At 46.8% G+C, this 18510-nt stretch overlaps 1 protein-coding gene across 2 annotated transcripts in view; it reads left to right on the forward strand.

The window, feature by feature from the left end:
* The window catches only part of ARHGEF3 (Rho guanine nucleotide exchange factor 3), a 287829-nt gene that overhangs the window by 217955 nt on the left and 51364 nt on the right, over nucleotides 1-18510 (forward strand). The window lies entirely within an intron of this gene.

Raw genomic sequence — 18510 nt, forward strand, 5'->3', positions numbered from 1 at the left:
CTCTCTCTCTCTCTCTCTCTCTCTCTCTCTCTCTCTCTCTCTCTCTCATATACACACACTCTCTGTCTCATACATACACACACACACACTCCTTTCTCCCCCTTTCGTCCCTCTCCCTCTCTTTCCCTCCCTCCCTAGGCACACTCTCACTCACCATGGAAGACCCCCTAGAGCCACCCCTTTCTTCGGGCCCCGCCGGCGTCCTGCCAGCCCATGCCGGCTCTCCGTGCTTCTGGCCGGCCCGAGGGGGCCGAGGAGTGCCCCTCTCTGCTTGCATCGCCCAAGCCAGATGTGGGGGGAGGGGGAAGGTGTGCCCAGCTCATCTCATCCTGGACTTCCTTTGGTTGGGATTTGGGAGGAAGGAAGGGTGATGTTTGCAGACCCTCCTGGGGGGTCCTGTTTGCAAACCACTGAGCAAACAGGGGCCCCGCTCTCCTAGTGGCAGGTGCAGTTAATACCGTTGGTCCTGTGCTGGCAAGTGAACGATAGCCCGTTGTCTGTAAATGGAGGGCCCAGCCAGAGCGAGGAAAGGGAGGGGGACCAGTGGGAAATGGGACTGTGGGGCGAATCCTTATCTTTTAGAGATAAAGGGCTGCCCCTGGGCCCTGGATCTTCCGGAGAGGCTGGTTTGGTTCGGGCTCTGCCCTCTGCTCCCTTTTCCTTGGAAAGCCCAGAGGGAGAGGGGGAGGGGGCTTCTTCCCTGTTGGAGTGGCTTGAAGGAGACAGACCAGGGCATTCCTTCTTGCTAGACCTGGGCCGGGGATCACTGTGAATATACCGGAGGGGCCCCTTTGTGGCCTGGCCGGTCATTTCCTCGTCTTTAGATCAGTGGTCAACACACATCCTGGAAGCATGGCCACCACATACATTTAATTCAAGTCAAGCATCGTTGCCTAAGCCCCTGCTTTGTGCTGAGCTCAGCGCTAGGCTGGACACCTGAGGCTAAATGGACAAAAGTGGGCGGGGCCCTGCCCTCCCTGAGCTTTGGGGGCATGGGGGGGGGGGGGGTGAGTGTGATCCATCCCACCAGGTTGGCTCCAAAGGCCTTGGTGAGCTTCCTGGTTCTGTCTCTCTAAATTATGTATATTCCTCAGGGCCCCATCAAAGATTCATAACTGCCAGCAGTCCCCAGCTAGGAGTCTTCCATGTAGAAAAGCATCCCAACTCTCCCTTATTTTAATTTTAATTAATCTTCTTATGTTACATTAAGAAGAAACTTTCTTCTCCCCCCCCACCTTTTTTTGCTAGTTTATCCTTAGATTTTTACACATGTGCACAAAATGTTAGTTTTAATTCTACTGGAGCTAGTGCCCTGGGCTCCTATTTGGAATATTCCTAATGAGCTTTGGGGGGGGGGGGGGCTCATATCTGAAGGAGCTAACACTCTCACCCTGAGCAGAAGCAAGAGAAGGTGGATGGCAGAAATCCCCGCCCCTCCCTGAGAGGTGTTCTTCAAGTTTGACTCCCCTTCTTCCTTATTACCTGAAGGCTCAGAGAAAGGAGCTCCTTCACTTTTAAGAGAGTGCAACAAATGGAAGAAAATGAGATCTCTGAACCCTGCAAGCTCCAGACCTTGGGGCTGCATTGATGGGGGGGGGGGGCGGCTCTCTGACGAGGCAGCTCTGTACTATCTTAGGGCAGGCTGGAGAACAGGAGGGGTTGGCTTGCTTGGGGCAGAAATGGTACTTGAACCCAAGTGGTTTCAGCCTTCTCACTCACTAAGCTTTGCTGCCTCGGAATCTTGTTTGCAACAACTGAAACTGGTTTCAGGAAAACCAGAGTTCTGATCCTTCCGACAACTTTATTAGCTATGGCCCTGGGCAAGTCACTTCAGCTCTGTCTTGATTTCCCTGTCTGTAAAATGGAGGTAACAACGGCACCCAACTCCCAGGAATGTTTTGATATTATAATTGTAAAGTTTTTTGAAGCCTTAAAGAACCATATGATTGCTAGTTGTTATTATTAGTAATATTTAATATGGATAGTTTTCTTTGCTCCTGGGACCCAGACTCCAATGTTCCCCCATTTATGTTATTTTGGAGGGGTCCCTGCAGAGAACCTCTGGAAGAATCTCATAGCGGGACGGGTAACATCTTTTCAGGCCAGTTTTAGAAATCTGAGTTTATGCATTACTCCTCCAGACTCCAGCCCTTGGCATCACAACCAGGAAACGGCTTTGTGCTCTGACAGATGGAGGCGACACTGGGCAAAGAAGCTGAAGTGACTATGGAGTAAACGTTTCATAGCTTTCTGTCCTACAGAACAATACAGGGCATCCCAAAAAGGTTTTGTGACAACCTGTGTGAAGTCAGGTTACTTCCTACTGAGCAGATAACCAAATGGCAATGCAGTTTTCTGCCACTAGGTGTCCTCAGTACAGAAAAATGACAAAATAAATTCCTTTGAAAATCCAGCATCATTACTGGATCTGTCTTTCAAAAAGGATAATTTTAAAGCAAAATTAAGCCTTGGGCATTAATTTTTATGCAAGGGAGATATCATTTTCTTGTTTATAGTATCTCATATGATTTATCATTTTCCTAACTGAAGTGATGAGCCCATAACATCAAGGAAAATAGGTTCTTGGTAGGGGGAGACCCTAAGAAAATAGGACGTTCCCTGCTTTCAGTGCTGGCTTCTGCTTACTATGCCTCTCATGAGGCTTCCCTTTGCGCCCTTGATGATGGTTTGCCATGGTAAAATGGGTTTCTTTCCTTGAGCCTCCATTTCTTGCCTTTCTTTCCTTTGTAGAGCACACATGAAGGTCACTCAGTATCTGCTTTCATTCTCAGCTATTGTGTTTGGTCAAGAGAAGCTTGGCTGTGAAGTTTTGATCTTTGTTGTTGTTACTGACTGCCACGCAGTTGATGCCTATCCCTTCTGGGAAATGGCACAAGAAAGTATAAGCATCATTTGCCTAAGAGTGTGTGATCTTAGAAGTTGGTACCCAGTTGTGGGGGCCAATCCATGGGTGTGGCATTTTTATTTAGTTGTTTCCAGGAGAAAATGGATTTATGTTTTAATCATTTAAAGCCTAGCTATGTTATTGGAAAAAAAAATTCCCTCTGATAATACTGTTTCCAGAACATGATATTTCCTATCAAATGGTCATGAGTTAGACTGTCATTTTCTCAGAAAGAGAACTGGGTAGTAGGATGCCCTGGGTGCAGATTCCAGGCCTATGCTTATTACCTGGAGTGACTTTAGTTAGATGAATTGCTTAACATCCCTGGACCTCATTTTATTTATAAAACAAGGGTCCCTTTCAGCTTTCAATCTATTCTCATACGAGTCAGTTTGCTAGTTGGTGAGCATTTAGATGAAGAGGCAGTGTTCACAGAGGGCCTGTGTGAAAACAGGATATGTCTCACTGGATAGCCTTTTCTTTTTCTTTTTTTTTTAAACAGGGTTGCTTCTCTTATATGTAGATCAGAAGGATACACGATTTCAGTGCTGCATTTGATAAAGTATCTCATGCTGCTGGGAAGCTAGGTTGGAAAGATATGGCCTCTGTAATGATACAGTTGGATAGATTCAGAACTGAATCCAGCAGTGGGATGGATGGTCAGCCTCGAAGAGTGGGCATTAATGGATTGATTTCAACTTGAAAAAAAAAAAGTCTCCAGTGGAGGTCCACAGGGATCTGTGCTTGGTCCTGTGCCACTTGACATTTTTATTGATAGGATGTCATTTATTATTATCATCCTAGTCATTTATTGACTAGGATGGATTATAAATAGCATGGCTGTTGATTTGCTTGTGATACCAAATTGGGAGGAACAGCTAGGACACACTTGATATCTGCTGATACCCCCCCCCCAAAAAAAAAGGTTTTGGAAGGCCAGAATACAGGCTAACTACAATAAGATGAGATTGAACAGGGAATAAATGTGAGTTTGGGGTTCAAAGATCAACTTCGCAAGTGCAATATGAGGAAGACATTAGTCTGTCTGAGAAAGATCTGAGGGTCTTAGTGGATTGCAGGTCCACATGAATCATCAATGTGCTTTGGCAGCCAGAAAAGCTAATGAAATCTTGGGCTGCGGTAAGCACAGGCTAGCTGAGGTCAGAGTCCCGCTATAATCTGCCCTGATCAGACCACACCTGTGATATTATGTCCCATGCTGGGCACTCCAATTTAGGAAGGACATTGATAAGTTGGGGAGTTTCCAAAAGAGGGCAGCCAGAATGCTGAAGGGCCTTGATTGGTTCAATCAATAAATATCTACTAAGTAATTATTTAACTAATCAGTATGTACTGCTTACTAAATTACAGAAGATGAGCTATGAATGCTTATACAAAAGCCAGCTGTTCCTTGACCTTAAAGAGCTTACGTTCTGCTTGGGCATAACAGAGGCCTACGGCTGGAAGAAACTGGAGACCATGGGGTCCCACTTCCTTGTTTTACAGATGAAGAAATGGTGTCCCTGCAAGAAGCAGCTATATTAGTTGGGGAGGGAAGAGGAGAATTCGCTGCCACACTGGGGGAATCAGGAAGGCCTCTTAAAGGCAGCGAGGGTTTCCAAGAGGCCAAGAGAGGAGGAGAAACATTCCAGTCATGGGGCTCAGCCTTTGCAAAGATGCAGAGATAGGGATTAGAATGTCTTCTGTGGGAGAAGAAGAGGATTGCCATAGGAGAAAGAGGTGAATAAACTGGGGATATTTAGGCAAAAGAAGACACAACTTAGGGACCAGACGATGGCTGTCTTCAAGTGTTTGAAGGACAGTGTGTAGGAAAGGAATCAAACTAATGAAGAGGTAAATGTAGGTGTGACATTGGGAGAGCATCCTGCTAGAACTCCCAGGAAGGGGAGCCCATCCTTTCCCAGTGCAGCTCACTCATGTACAATGGGCTGCTCTGAGAGGCAGTGGGCTCACCTGCCTGGCCAAGTTAGATTGATGGTGCTTTTCCAGGTATTTTAAGTTCAGATTGATCCCTTCCAACTAAAACCCCTTTGATTCTCTGGAAGCCATTTGTGGTCTACTCAGTAAATCTAAGATAAGGAACAGCATGGGCAGCTCTCCATTTTGCTGCTTGGTGCCATTTTTTCAGAAGGATGGAATCTTGCCATAAGATTAGAATGTCAGCTTGATGGGATCCTTGAAGCCAAAGCTCCTTTGTTTTACAGGTGAGGAAACAGAAGGCCAGAGTGGTCAAAGGACTTGGCCAAAAGTCATAAAGTAATCCCAGAGTGGTAGAATGATTCCCCAAGGGCTACTGCCCTGAACCCAGAAATCACTTTGCATATCTTTTATATTTAATCTTGTATTTAGACTCAACCAGGGCAGCTGTTGTTTCATCCTTGTCTTTGTGTGCCCAGAGCCTAGCAGTGCCTGGCACATGGGGAGACACTGAATACATGTTGGCTTTACTTTTCCACCGCCCTCAATAACCTCAAAGGCTGCATAATCAACTCGAAGAAAGAAGAGAAAACTATGTCATGAATAATGTCAATAGGCCATAAAATATTATCACATGATTTTATAATAATTAGTGCTATAAAACATTACATTTTAAAAGCTTGTTTGGCTTTCTCTTTGTATGTTAGACAATCAGTCCGGCAAAAAGCATTTGTTAAGCTCCTGCTGTGTGCATGTGGGCACTGTGCTAGGCACAGGGGACATACCTCTCACAATTAGCTCAGGGGAAGATTTTTCTATGCCCAGGCTAAGGGTTCAACTGGTCAGTCTGTGCTTTGTGCCCATCATACTCATCTTCCCAGAAAATCTCCAAGTGGGCAACACCCTTTCAGTTCTTAGAAGCCTGGATTGGGGCCCGTTGATAGCACCATAGATTTCCGAGGAATTATTTGAGCTTCTATGCCTTCAGATTCCTAAGGTGAACCTTGGTTATTGTGTTGAGTCAAAGGGCTCATATTGGCCAAGGTATCACTAGGGGAAAGCCCCGTGGAGACAATTGCATTCTCTGGGGATTTGGGTATTAGCCAAGGGATTCTGGTCATTTCTGTGTATCACTTCTTCCAGTGTCAGGCCTTATGCAAAATCCGTGTGGTGAGTGTCTGTTCTTCCAAGCGAAATACAGAGTCATTTCAAGACTCAGAAGATCTCCCCTCTCATTGATACTTCGGCATTCTGTATCTCTTCTCAAAGGATTGTTTGCCTGCAAAACTTGGAATGGAGCCACTGTTTTTATAACAACTCAATGAAAACAAAATGTTGGTCAGGTCCTGCTTTTACCAAGCTCAGGACTCACTAACCATCATTAATGACATGTGTGTCAGTGGGGGAGGGGAACCTAACCTAGGGCAGAGAATGAAATTGTTTCCATTTAGGTAGAATTTGTTATGGGCAGCATTTAAGGATTTGCATTTTCGGGGGTCCTGGGTTATTAGCTTTAAAAGGCTGGCCATGGAGATGATCTCTTGTCCTTTCTGGTTGCTGGAAGACAATGCTTCTTTCAAAATCTGGAAACAGTCAGGGGCCTCACCTGGAGTTAGGATTATTGTGTCTGTCTGTAAGTGGTTGGACCAGTTAGAACAATCAAGCAAAAAACATTTATTAAGTTCCTGCTGTTTGCCAGACACTGTGCTGAGCACTGGGGACAAATGTAGGCCACAGAAGCAGCAGGTTCCAGGATCTAGGGTTTTAATGACTTCCATGAGGGCCCAAGGCTCACCCAGAGGAATCGAGGGATTGGTCCAATATCTCCCAGAGACTGTGACTGAGCCCCTTCTCCTGGCCTACATCAGTGTTGGTCCTGATTATTAAGGTCTCTTAGACTTGAAAGTATCAATAGATACTTGGAGTGATGGATTAAAAGGATCTCAGGGACCGTGTGGTTTGACCTTTGAGTGTGGGCAGAAAAAGACACCTTTGTGCTAGCAGGAAAGGATAGGGAGGTTAGCTGATGGTGACCCATGAGGCCAGTCAACCTCTATGTGTTATGGCTTGCCGTGGTTAAAGTAAGAGTTGAGCTGGATGGAAACAAATGAAAATACAAAGAAATCCCTAAAAGGATCTTCATTTAGCTCTTGGACTTTCCAAACTATGATAGCTGATTTTCCCACCTGAGCTCACTGTGGTTTTCTTGGACCTGTGTACATGTACTGTATGCAAAAAGAAGGGAGAAGTATGGGATTTCCTGAAGGTCCAGGAGAGGGGATGGGGTGGGGAGAGGGAGGAAGAGACAGAGAGGTGAAGAGAAGAGAGACGAAAGTCTACCCTCCCTGCTGAATTAAATGAAAACGTGGGCATGTCAGAACCTAAAAGAAAATCAGGGTAGGATCCTGCTAACCGGCCTCTGCTGCTGCAGTATTTCATCTGAAAGTCAAGTTTATAAACTTGGAGGGTCCCCAGGAGGAAGGACCAAAGAACAAGAGGCCGAGGTCAGCAGCCCAGAGGAAAGGGCTCCACTCCTGCTTGCTGAGATAGTTGGGCTAAACGATCTGACTTCCCCAGAAACTTGGCCCGTCACCGCCCTTCCCCAGAGTACGCCGTCATAAATTAGAATCCTAACTGGACAAGCTGCCTGCCTGTGATCTTAATCAGGACGGCTGCCAGGGCGGAGAGGGCCCAAACAGGAGGCATGGGTGGAGGTGCTCAGGGCAGTCTGGGCTTTCACATTCACCTGAAGCTTGGCCAACATTCTGCACGATCAGCTGAGGCTGGTCCAATGTGGGGGAGATAAAGAGTATTCAAAGTTGGTCCTGTATTAAGTGTGGTGAGAGGAATGTTGTATTTGAAGGCCGTGGATCTGACTTTATGTTGAATTGCCAGCACGCCACACTTTGCTTTTTCCTTAAAAGTCCCAATATTTGAAATCCACCCTAAGATTTTTAAGTGAGACTCCCAGGGAAATCCTCGAATCTGGGGCATGTCCCACAACATTCCAGGACTGGTAGTGGAATGACTGAGGTTGGGTTCTCACAGAACTCAGGAGATTTACAAAAACCAGGCTTAGAGCCCAGGTCCTCAGCCATTCCATTCAATGTAAAGGCAAAAATCATTTATTGTGTCCAAAGCTCTGGAGTTAGGTTTACCCCAAGAGGTATCAGTTTAAAGGAAAGGAAAGTGGGTGGGTTTTTTCCCTTAATCTTCAGGGATGAAGTTTTATCTGAAATCACCCCTAGTCCCTTTCCCACCCCCTCACCCCCCACCTTTCATTCCTTCCCTTCTGTCTTAAGAAAACTTTCAAGAAAAAATCTGTTTCATTTCAGGTTGGACAAAGATATGATTGGCCACTATATAAAAAGAGTTAACAGTCACTACTTAACTAGAAAGATTATATTTGTCAAGTAGGCCTGATGGGAAATAGATTTGGACTAAAAAATAAATTCATGGCATGACTGTGCATATATAAATAAGTGTGTTTATGTGCATAGAAATGTGTCTGAATATATAGTGAATATAATCTATCAGAGTATATACATATATGTGTGTGCATATATTTTTTTTCAGATCCAGTCACGTGTGTAGATTTTCCATTAAAAGAATGGTTTTTGAAACAGAGGGATGGCATTGGCAGTTCCAGACCAGGGAACCGGAGGCAGTGGCTGCAGCCCGATGCTGGCGAGCCTGCCCTGATAGCCATCGCCCACAGCTCTTGCCTCAGAAACAGACTGAGGACAAATAGATAAAACTGGTCTTAAGCTGTCTTTGGAATCTCCGATTCTTCACTAAAGTGCTTCTCTTTTCAGAGGCCCTTTAGCTAAACATGTGAAAAAGCTGGTTCTGCCTGGTGAGAGAATTCAGTGAAGAGACAGAGGACAAAAATCACCACAATCCCCAAAAAACCCAGCCTGGCAGTTTTTCAGCAGTGAATGCCCCTAACTTTGACCAGTAGCTAAAAAGGCCTTGAGCTTGCCCCTAAAATAAAGGCCCCCAGTATTCTTCCAGTGATGGTGAATGTCAGCAAATCACACAAAAACTTAAACTGAGTAATGCCGATTAACAATAGTTTGGGGAAGAACCCAACTGCACAGAGCCATAACTAAGGTGGAGCAGTCAGTCCTCTGCTTCAGAATGCTGATATTTAGAGGGTGCAGACAGAACTTTGCATCACCGGGCAGAAGCGACTGATCTTAGAAGAATTATAAAAAAAATTAGGGAGCTCCCAAGTGACCTGCTGTCTCCCCTCATTGGGGTCTTGTGTCCCACAGCCCTGACTGCCTGACTGGCTCCTGGGGGCAAAGTCATTTGTTAAAGCTCTGGTTGTGACAGATATAGAGGAAGGTGTCTATCATGTTAGATGGATCCCATGTGTTAGAGGAGCTCTTGATGAGAATTCAGGGAGTCCATGAACTCCGAACTTGTAATGTTTGGGGAATCGTATTTCAGCCCAATTGGCTTCCTTTGTAACCTATGGATTTTCTTTTGTGTATTGAGAGTTGCCTGGGATGGGAAGGCCCAGAGGGTCTGTGTCTAAATTGTTGTAAAGCTGTTGAGATCACAAATGCAGCAAGATGTTGAAGAAAAACCCTGTTTCCTGTCAAATGAGGTGCATGTGGTCTGCCTAGCTCAGGGTTCTGCAGACAACAGTGAGGACAAGACCCCAGCCTAGCCCAGATAGAAAAATGCCCAACCGCCGCTGTCTGACTTGGTACCAACAGGATGCTAGGGCTTTTTTTTTTTTTTTTTAGATTTGATAGTGATACTTGGAAGGCATTTGAAAGGGATAGAACGAATCTGCTGAGGGGCAGTTGTGATGAACAAAGGGTGATTAGGGATTGATGACCCAGGTTCAAATCTCTCCTCTGGCCCTCAGTACCTATGTGACCTTAGGGCTGTCCTTTCCTTCGCAGCACCTGTTTCCTGGTCTGTAAAATGTGGGGTTTAGATGAGATGACCTCCGAGGCCCTTTCCTGCTCCTGGGCTCTAATCTGGTAGAATCCAGCCAGAGGGCACATGCAGGCTGCATTTCAAAACCCTGGTTGCCTGGGGCAATCCATCCCTTATGGCCGTGGCTGGCCAGTCTTGGAGATACATGTCAGAGCCTCAGCTGTTTTATTTCCTGGAATCAGTCAGTCAAAAAGCATTTGTTATTGTTCCATCCTTTTTAGTCGTGTCTGATTCTTTGTGGCCCCACCTGGGGTTTTTTTGGCAGAGATGCTGGAGTGTTTGCCATTTCTTTCTCCAGCTCATTTTACAGATGAGACAAACTAAGGCTAACAGGCTTAAGGTACTTGTCCAGGGTCACACAGCTAGTAAGTGTCTGAGGCCAGATTTGAACTTGTGTCTTCCTGGTAGGTCTGGAGTTCTATCTATTTCACCACCCAGCTGCTCCATTTATGAAGTTTCTACTATGTGCCAAGTGTGGCAGCTAGGGGGGTTCCACAGTGCACAGAGCACTAGGCCTGGAGTTAGGAGGAATCCTCACTGAGAGTTCACATCTGGCCTCAGACACTTCCTAGCTGTGTGACCCTGGGTAAGTCACTTACTCCCTATTTGCCTCAGTTTCTCATCTGTAAAATGGGGACACCACTGGAGAGGGAAATATAGCAAACCACTCCAGCATCTTTGCCAAGAAAACCTCATGACTTTTATCATGTAGAATTAGACATGACTGAATAGCAACAATGACAGGTACCATGTTAAGTGCCAGGGGTTCAAAGACAGGCACTGACTTTCTAGTTACTGCACGAGGCAGCCGGGCCTCCCAGTCCTTGGCCCCCCATTCATTGAACTGCTGGATCTGGACTTGGTGGGTCCAGGTCATGAGTCTAATAAAATCTGGAGGACATGTAAGGGAAGTGTCAACCAGCAAGCACTTACTGTATGCTGGACACATACAGAGGAAAACCCAAAGTGCCCCTGCCCTGGGGGGGGAGGGGCTTGCATTCTGAGATATGCTAAAGGCAAAGGAGAAACCAGGGGAGGTAGAAGGCACCAGTGAGCAACCCCACAAGGTCAAAGTTCGACCCGTGCAACTTCTCACTTCTCTGTCTCCAGCAGAGCTGGGGGGGAATGTCCCCACAGCCAGCTCACACCCGGGTCAGTGCCTCTGGCTCTACCCTGCCCCCATCCCCCTCCCTCTAGCCAATAAGGGGTACACGCCCACTTGGAGCCCGGGGCCCATTTGGAACCCAGCCACTCTTGATGATCTGAGCCTCGTCCCTCTTAGAGCCAAGAGCCCAGAGATCCTACTTCACCCCAAAAAAAGTGGCTGTGGAGAGAAGTCAGGGAGTCCGGGAACTTGGGACTTGGAATGTTTTGGTAACTGTGTTCAATATAATTGGCTTTCTTTATAATCAGCGGGTTTTCTTTTATCTTTTCTTTTATCTATTTCTTTTATCTCAGTCTTCTGAGAAGGGGTCCCTTCTGCCAAAGGCGGGGGCAAGGCACCACAAAGGGGAAGCGACCCCCTACTTTGGAGAGATGTGTGTGTGTGTGTGTGTGTGTGTGTGTGTGTGTGTGTGTGTGCGCGCGCGCGCGCGCTGGAGGCAGGGCCAGCTTATGAGAGATTTAACAGGTTTCAGGGAGCAAATCATTTTCTTTTCCCTCCCTCCTTTGCAGCCGTGGCTGTGGATAGCCCCTGAGCCACGGAGGACAAAAGAAACATGTTTCTTGGATTAAAACCTAGCCTCTTTGTGGCTCCAGGTGGCTGCTGTGGACATCGGAGCCCACGCATAAAACATCTTCCCCTTAGAACTCTGCCTGTGAACTGGACTTGCCCATCGCCCTCCTGTGATCCCGAGTATTGGAAGGACCCCTGCGTGAGGGACAGGAGACCTTCCGGGAGCCCGGACGCTCCTCCCCACTGTCCCTGGCCAGGAAGCAAGGGGATGCGCCGGTTCTTGGCACTTCTGGCCCCAGGATCTCCACTGGCTGACCCGACATCCCACAGCCAAGCAGCAACAAGGAGAGAACAGGTTGGCTCTGGCTCTTGCAGCCAGGTGCCAGGTGCCGTGGTCCAGCATCACCCCTCTTGGATGCATTCGCCCTGCCCCAGGCCCAGAGCAGAATGGCTTTCTGCCTTTACTGCCTCGGGGGACTTTAGTTTTCCAAACACTCTGGTCTTCTGAATTTTAATAGGCTGCAGATAATGATATCCCCGGCTGCATATTAATTGCCAAGGGTTAGAAATAACCCACATAATCTCACGTTGGGGATTACAGATACTCGTGCCTCGTTGCCAGCTGGGAACCAGTTCGCACTGTTGACAAGTCATTTCATAATATCCGCTGTCGACTGGCACTCCGAAGTTCATGGCGCTCATGGTGGGGCTGCAGAATCCGGGCTGCCTGGCAGACAGAGTCTGCCTTGGGCCCCCCCCCTCCCCAGGAATGAACATTTTAGGGTTATTCATTGGGCTGATCAGGCCTGGAGATTGGGGCAAGGAGAGGCCACAGGCGTTAGTTATGGCTTACCTGGCCCCGGCAGCCTTCCCAACCACTCGGCCCTTCTCCTGCTTCTCACTCCTTTGTTTTTCACTGAGTGCCTTTGTGCAGGTGGTGGCTGGATATCATTGGGAGGAAAGAATTTCTTTTTTCTTTGTATTTCAGTCAACTTAGTGCTGGCACTCTTGAGGCCAGAGAGGCTGGCAGCTCTTCTCAAGTAATCACATTTTTGTGGGCAGTGGTCTCAGCTCACTAAAGGAAAGACTAAGGAAATGAAGGAAGTCCCTGACTCTCAAGGTGGCTTCCTTTCAGACCCCTTGCAAACTCTGCCTTCCCCAGGAAAACTAGCGAGTCTTGTCCTGATCAAATGCATTCGTTGACTGACTGACTGATTACACACATTGGTTTGTGTTGAGCTGCGTGTGTGGATGGTGTTTACCTGGATGACACTGTGAGCTTCTCAAAGGAAGGGACTGTTTTTCATTGGATTTCCTTAGTATTTCCATTGCCTAGCATAGTAAATAACACATAGCAAGCCCTCAATAAATGCTTATTTATTGATTCCTGGAGGCAGCTAGAGGGGATAGAGCATTAACCCTGGAGTCAGGAAGACCTGAGTTCAAATCTAGCCTCAGGCACTTACTAGCTCTGTGACCCTGAGCAAGTCCCTTAACCCTGTTTGCCTCAGTTTTCTCATCTCTAAAAAGCTGGAGAAGAAAATGGCAAACTGTTCTGCCAAGGAAACCCCAAACGGGGTCACAAAGATTGGAACACATCTGAAATGATGGAACAGCGACAATAACAGCTTTGATTTCCTGGAGAAAGGCAAGGGATGTATATTCTGTTTCTGAATAGATCAGATTTCTGCCATTTTGTGCCCTCAAAATCATTCCTTCTATTAAAGGTAAAGCAGCTAGGATAGAGCACTGAGTGCTCAATGGATAGAGCACTGAGCCTGGAGCCAAGACTGCCTGAGTTCAAATCCTCCCTCAGACACTTACTAGCTGTGTGACCCTGGCCAAGTCACTTAACTTCTATTTGACTCAGTTTCCTCAATTGCAAAATGGGAATAAATAGTAACACTTAGCTGTCCCCCACTCCCAGGAACCATTCCTCTAGCTGCTGCTGGCTGTGAGCACCTGACAGGCAGGAATGTGGTCATCCCCTGCTTTCAGCCAGGACAAACTGTCGGTCTTAATAAGGGACAATGAGATTCTGATCTGTGAGTGCTGCCATTTCCCCTCCTCTGGAGAAATGAAGACAATGCTCCCCCTCCCCCAACTTCCCAGTAAACTCCCAGGATGTCAGGAAAAGAAGACTTGTGGAAAGGTACAATTATCTTCCACAAACCCCCAGCTAGTGGCCATGTCCCACCAACTGTATCCATGAATGGTCTGGGGCGGGGGGGAGGATGCTGGGTTTAGAATCAGGACCTATGGCCAAAACTCACCTGGCGTTTACTTCCTGTTCTAAAACAAGTCAAGGGACTCCCTCCCAAGGACTCAGTTTCCTTCTTTGTCGGATGAGGGGGTAGACTCAGTTTGACGTCTGTGATCCTATGAACGCCTTGGACCCACATCCATTTGCTAACCCTGAACCACCCTCACGCTGTGTCAGAATAACAGATGATAACAACTGATTAATATGTAATTATTATTATAAATATGACAGCTTACATCTTTATAGTGCTTACATTGTGCTAAGTGCTTTATGTATCATTTGATCCTCACAACAACCCTGGCATGTAAATGCTATTATCATCCCCATTTGGCAGATGTGGAACCTGAAGTAAATGGAGGGCAGGTGACATATGCAAGGTCATTCGACTAGTAAATGTCTTAGGCTGGATTTGAACTCAGGTCTTCCTTACTCCAAGTGCAGCCTTCTACCCACTGTGCCATCTAGCTAACTGCCTTCAGAACAGAAATTTTCTGTTGGGCCTATTCTGGGGTTGTTAATCCCTTAAAAGCATATTGGAGGTTGGCTCATGCCAGTCTCCTGGTCCCAAAAGTACTTGAGAGTGAACTGAAAAACACGTTTTAGACCACATGGACAACTGATCTCGCCTGAAAGAATATTTGAGGTTTGTTCCTGAGGACTTTTCTGGCCAGGAGACCAGCATGGGCCGACCTCCAATTGGCTTTTAGGGGATTTCAGCCCATCCCTGCTGGGCACAGCAAAGCCTCTTTGCATGAGAGAGGTGAGAGCTGTATGTCAGTCTGCCCAGAGCTTCCAGCCCCTCCCTCCCCCCAGCTTGGTTCTTCCTTGCTGAGCCTAGCCCCACCCAGGGAGGACCCTCCCTCAATCCATCTGAAGATGCCAGGCTTTGCTTTTGCAAAAAGCTCTGAATAGTTTACTTAAAAAACTGCCCCAGATCAGGAGCAAGGTAGCAAGTCTTTACAACCTTGAAAATTCTATACTGATGAAAACACACACACATATACTCTCTCTCTCTCTCTCTCTCTCTCTCTCTCTCTCTCTCTCTCTCTCTCTCTCTCTCTCTCACTCACTCACTCTCACTCACTGTCCTTTGGGAGTGGGGAGAGATGTGGGCAATGGATTGTGGAGAATTGTGTATTTTGTAATATTGATCAGTGTTGATGATTTTTTTCTCTTCCTCTTTTTCTTAATAAAAATCTTTGTTTAAAATGCTGATTCTCTAGTGGAGTGAGGAGAAGGGAGACAGGGACAAATTTAGGTGATATAAAAACAAGAAATCAATAAAAATGATTTTTTAAAAATTCTTTGAATCTGTGAAATGTCAGGAAATGGACCAGAAGGGGTAGTCTGGCTGGTTTGCTATGATGGCACCGTCCCCAAAGGGAGGTATGTAGCTCAGGGACCTCATAGAACAGAGGAATTTTGGGGTTTTTTTTTTTAGACTGAGAGAGAATTAGGGGCTTGCTGCATACTGGGGGAGCGGGGTGGTCAGAGAAGCCAGTCTGGGGCATTTCTGTGGCTAGACTTGGATTCAGAGGTTCTGTGGTATTTTCCAAGTCAAAACACTATGACGAGATTCCCCTTGGGCCCAGCTTCACTGAGCCCCCTCTGGGCTGGAATCCAGAGCCAGAGCTTTTGAGGTAGGAGGAATTGACTGTAACAACCTGCCTCAGACCCTTTAAGAGTAGGAAAGAGGGACAGAATTTGCCAACAGGGCATCATTTGTCATTTCCCCCACCAATGACTTGGCAAAGGAACCCCTGAACTCCTTTGCTAAGAGAAGTCTACCAGACACTACAATTCCTAACCTCTGGGGCCTTAGAAGCAGCCTTCATCCCTGCTCCAGGTCATACTTCCTGCTGGGGTTGCCCAAGGCCGGAGAAGACCTTAGCAGGTCTGTCATCCCCTGAGTGAGCTTTCTTGGAGTTAGTTGGGTTTGGCTGCCTGGAGCAGGACTCTGGAGCTCTCCTTTCTCCTGATACTGGAGTGGGCTCCTCTGGAGGCCTTGCAAATACAGCTCCTGTTTTTCTAGGAAGGCTCTGTTCTAAGTGGTTGAACCCGGATGATTTGGTCCCTGGTGTCTAGAGTAAAAGCTGTGCCGAAAGAACAGAAGGCAAATTTAGAACCAGGCCCTGCTGTGCTAAACATTTGGCTTCCTCTTTCTTGTGAAACTGCACAGCCATGTCTAGGCATGATTGAAATAGGTTTAAAGGCTCTGTATTGGCTCTTTTGGAAAGGAACTGAGTCTAGAGTGGGTGTGCTTTTCTCCCTGGGCCCGAGGTAAGAAATAGTCACTTCCTGTCAAAGAGGTCTTGCTTGGGCCCTTCTACCCACCTCCAGTATCCGAGGAGCATTTATTCCAAGTGTTTCATCTCGGGCCAGCTTCACCAGTAGCAGACTAATAAAATAACCAGTGTGGGCCTTTGGCCAGGACAAATGTTGACTTACCCTCATAGCATGGACTCAAACTAAGAACTTTCAAAGCAGTGAAGTGGGGAAACGTTGGCCAGAAACATGGCATCTCAGACAGAGGCTGTTTTATATTATTGGCACCGCCAGGAGGGTCTGGTTGTAACTTTCAGAGACGTCCATAGTTTACTGATTCCATTCAAGGTGTGTGTGTGTCTGTGTGTGTCTGTGTGCGTCTGTGTCTGTGTGTGTGTCTGTGTGTGTGTGTGTGTGCATTGCTCAAGCAGGCACTGCTGATCTCCTGGGACCAGGAAAATTCTTAGCTTGATTTTAGAAGTGCTGGGAAAATCATGCATTTGAAGGGATGCTACAAAGAATAAAGGTGATAAATAATTCAACCGAGCTAGACCTCAGAAATGAGATGGTGTGAGGTGGCTATTGGCTGCTGTAGACAGGCTGCAGACAATCAGTGGCCTCTCTGGAATAGATCAGCTGGTGTGAATCCACCTCCCCTCTCCCTTCTAGGGCCCGTCTGCTTTGGGGGGATCTGACAAGTTTTAACAGCCACAGACTTGGTCCTATTGGCAATGCTAAGGTTGGATCATGGCATGGAACCCTGAGCAGTGAAGCAAGCTTAGGACATCTAGGAAGTTAGTCTGCCCCTGGAGAAAAGGGCGGCAGCGTGGCCCAGTGGAAAGGGTGCTGAATTTGGAACCACAGCAATCTGCCTTTGACCCTTATCCGTTTGACCCTGAGTAAGTCACTTAACCTCAATGCGTCTTCATTTCCTCATCCGTAAAATGAAAGGACTGGGCCTAAATGAGACCTCTAAAGGTCCTTCCAGCTCTGTATCTGTGAACCTAAGAATACAGATGAATCTTAATCAATTCTTGGGTTTCTTTTCTATACTCGTGTCTTTAAAGGTAATCTGTCTCTGCTGGCAAATGTTGATTTTCACGTAACCAAATGAGTAGGACCATGACTAGAGGAAGGTATTAGGTCTAGAAGAGGGAAGGAATAACTGGGATTTGGGGATTTTGGGGGGAGACAGTGCAGATCTTCTTGATAAACATTATTTTTTCCTAATCTAAAGAACTTTTGATCTTTTGGGTCAAGGCTCATTGATCTTTCAAAAATGCAAAACTGATCAACACTTACTCCCTCAGGAGTGAAGACAGATGGGGGCTGGGAATGGGTATGGAGAGGAAAGAGGACAAGTGCCTGGAGGACTGGCCTGACTAAGGCCATCCATAGAAGAATAATCTTAAAAATGGTAATAGTTAGCATTTATATTGGGTCTGCTATGTGCCAGTCACTCTGCCAAGTCCTGGGGATGCAAAGAAAGCAGTGATTGCTACCAGCTAGGGTGGCTGCAGCAGAGTCAGATAATTCATGATGCAGCCTCCTCTTCCCTCTGGCCTCAGTGACCCCCAGAAGAAGGTTTCTCTAGGAATTTTCTTAACAGTAGTTAGTCTTTACATAGAACCTTAAAGTTTGCAAAGCTTTTTATAGAAATAAGCACATTTCAGCCTCACAAAAAACCCTGTAAGGGGAGGGTTCTCATTGTTCCATTTCCCAGCTGAGGTTGTGTTCACGTTCATACAACTGGTGAGAGTCTGAGTCTGGGTTCAAATTCAGGTCTTCCTGACCCCCAAGACTCTCTTCACTTCATTACCTTGCTGCCAGTAATTTAATCCCCCATGGAACGATGGGTAGGAGAGGATGGTTGGTAAGGTGAAAAGGGTAAGGGGCCTCTGCTGTTGCCACCCTTCCCCATGCCTCAGTTACCCAAAAATTGGTCCCTGGCTTTGAATGTGACAAGCACAGCAATGATTGGCTTGTTTCTTCTAACCCTCTTATTTTATCATTAATTCCTAATGATTTAGGGGCACAATTGGCCCTACTCGAGGACCATTTGGAGTGTCCCACTAACTTGTGTTCCAGTCATTTCTCCAGGTTTGGTACCATCTCTGCCATAGGACAGTCTGAAGAGGTATAAGACAGATGGAGGTCTCAGTTCTCAATTTGTCCACTGGGGTCAGCTGTGGGGGAGGAAGCCTTGAGTTATCTGAGTCCAGGCTCTCCTGAGTTGTTCCCTTTAATTAAGAATGTGGAGTTTTTCAATCAACCAGCATTTCTGAAATACCAGCTCTGGCCTGCCACTGGGCAGGGACTAGGGAGCTGGCATACAGACAAAAAGGAACCAGCCCCTGCCCACCCTGAGCTCAGGTCCTGTCCATTTTCTGCTGAAAAGGCGATTTTTCCATTGAGGTAAATGAAATCCACTCAGAGGCACCAGGTCTTCCTCCTCAGCAGGAACACCCTGGGCTGGGAGGTTTAGCTGGGATAAAGGTGGCAATGACC

This window comes from Petaurus breviceps, unplaced genomic scaffold (assembly GCF_028583685.1).
Source record: "Petaurus breviceps papuanus isolate PSGF00001 unplaced genomic scaffold, PetGlider_PUasm1.0 174, whole genome shotgun sequence".
Taxonomy (NCBI): domain Eukaryota; kingdom Metazoa; phylum Chordata; class Mammalia; order Diprotodontia; family Petauridae; genus Petaurus; species Petaurus breviceps.